Source organism: Trichechus manatus, unplaced genomic scaffold (assembly GCF_000243295.1).
Source record: "Trichechus manatus latirostris isolate Lorelei unplaced genomic scaffold, TriManLat1.0 scaffold00120, whole genome shotgun sequence".
In the NCBI taxonomy this organism is placed as follows: domain Eukaryota; kingdom Metazoa; phylum Chordata; class Mammalia; order Sirenia; family Trichechidae; genus Trichechus; species Trichechus manatus.
This window is the reverse complement of record NW_004444056.1, coordinates 7,830,769-7,833,279: the sequence shown is the minus strand read 5'-3', so window position 1 is coordinate 7,833,279 and position 2,511 is coordinate 7,830,769. Positions and strand designations below refer to the sequence as shown.

The 2,511-nt window shown below is 47.9% G+C and overlaps 1 pseudogene; it reads left to right on the top strand.

The window, feature by feature from the left end:
* Positions 1 to 2,009: 2,009 nt before the first annotated feature.
* LOC101349222 (serine/threonine-protein kinase MARK2 pseudogene) overlaps positions 2,010 to 2,511 on the top strand; it is a 4,484-nt pseudogene continuing 3,982 nt past the window's right edge.

The window sequence follows — 2,511 nt, the reverse complement described above, 5'->3', positions numbered from 1 at the left end:
GCAAAGGATATGAACAGGTACTTTGCCAAAGAAGACATTCAGGCGGCTAACAGACACATGAAGAAAAGTTCAGGATCATTAGTCATTAGGGAAATGCAAATCAAAACTACAATGAGATACCATCTCACCCAAACAAGGCTAGCATTCATCCAAAAAACACAGAATAATAAATGTTAGAGAGATTGTGGAGAGACTGGAACACTTATACGCTGTTGATGGGAACATAAAATGGTACAAGCACTTTGGAAATTGATCTGGCGCTTCCTTAAAAAGCTAGAAAGAGAAGTACCATATGATCCAGCAATCCTACTCCTTGGAATATATCCTAGAGAAATAAGAGCTGTCACACAAATAGATACATGCACACCGATGTTCACTGCAGCACTGTTCACGATAGCAAAAAGATGGAAACAACCTAGGTGCCCATCAACCAACAAATGAATAAACAAATTATGGTATAGTCACACATTGGAATACTACGCAACGATAAAAAACAACGATGAATCCGTGAAACGTAACATGGAGGAATTTGGAGGGCATTAGGCTGAGAGAATTTAGTCAGTCACAAAAGGACAAATAGCGTATAAGACCACTACCATAGGAACTCAAGAAAAGGTTTAAAAACAGAAGAAAACATTCTTTGATGGTTACTAGGGTGAGGAGGGAGGGAGAGGGTTATTAACTAAATAGTAGACAAGATCTATCTTAGGTGAAGGGAAGGACAGCACACACTACAGGGGAAGTCAGCACAACTGGACTAAACCAAAGCTAAGAAGTTTCCTGAATACCACCAAACACTTCAAGGGACAGAGTAGCAGGGGCAGAGATCTGGGGACTATGCTTTCAGGGGACATCAACTGGCATAACAAAGTTTATTAAGAAAATGTTCTGCATCCTAGTTTGGTAAGTGGCATCTGGGGTCTTAAAAGCTAGCAAGTGGCCGTCTAAGATGCATCAATTGGTCCCAACCCACCTGAAGTCAAGGAGAATGAAGAACATCAAAGTCAAAAGCGAAATAGTAGCCCAAGAGACAAAAGGGCCATATAAACCAGAGACTCCATCAGCCTGAGACCAGAAGAACTGGATGGTGTCCGGCTACCACCAATGACCGCCCTGACAGGGAACACAACAGAGAGTCCCTGAAGGAGCAGAGGAAGGGTGGGGTGCAGAACTCAAATTCTAGTAAAAATACCAGACTTAATGGTCTGACTGAAACTGGAGGAATCCCAGAAAGCATGGTCCTCGGACTCTCTGTCAACCCAGAATTAAAATAATTTCAGAGGCCAACTCTTCAGACAAAGATTGGACTGGACTGTGGGATATAAAATGATACTCGTGAAGAGTGTGCTTCTTACCTCAAGTAGATACATGAGACAAAATGGGCAGCTTCTGTCCAGAGGTGAGATGAGAAGGCAGAAAGGGTTAGGAGTTGCTTGAATGGACATGGGAAATCAGGGGTGGAAAGGAGGAGTGTGCTGTCACAGTACAGGGAGAGCAATTAGGGTCACATAACAATGTATGTATAAATTTTTGTATGAGAGACAAACTTGAATTGTAAACTTTCACTTAAACTACAACAACAACAACAAAAAATACTCATTGCCCTACGTGGATTGGACTCACAGCAACTGCATGTGTTACAGCATGGAACTGCTCCATAGGGTTTTCTTAGCTATAATCTTTACAAAAGTATAGACTTCTCTTCCCCGGTGCCACTGGGTGGATTTAAACCACCTCTTTCTAGACTCGTACACCTGTGCACACCGTTTAGGCCACCCAGGGACCTTCAAAAAAACGGGGGTGGGGGGTAGAGGATTCAAATAAATAAACTGGTTGTTCAAATCTGGAAACCTACAGAGGGAAAAAGGAAACCCGCATTTTATATTAAAAACTAACTAAATATCAACAGAACTTTAAAGAAATGATAAGCTTCGGGAATGAAAGGAGGAAACATTAATTGACTGAAAATGACAGAATGAACCAAACTTTCTGACTCGCGTCCTGGGGCCATGGAGCGCGGCCGGCACCGCCCTGCGAGCCCAGGGGACGGGGCGGGGGACGCAGACGACAAGCCCCCGCGGGGCCTTTCGGGGCGCGAGGTGGGGAGGGGTCGGTGGGGGGCTCCGACAGGAAAGGGGGCGCGCGGGTCCCCGGGCCGGAGGCGGGAAGGCCGGACGGACCCGCTCGGAGCTCCTTTAACCGGAAACGGACGCGCATCCAGGAGAATGGCGGGGCGGGTGCGGGGACTTGAACGTTCGCAGAGACGCCTAAACCCCGAGCGCGGAGGACGCGAGGCTGAAGGGGACGCGAAGCACGGCTTTGAACTAGAAAGACGACACCCACTCACCTTAGTGGGATCGTCGCTCCGAGAGAGGCTCTTTGTGTCGACAGAAAATGGCGCAGGGGGCGTGGCTCGCAGGTCGCGGGGCTGTGCGCCGGCGGGCTCTACCTGTGTAGGGGCCGGGGCGGGGCTGTGCAGGGGGCGGGGCTGTGCAGGGGGCGGGGCTGTGC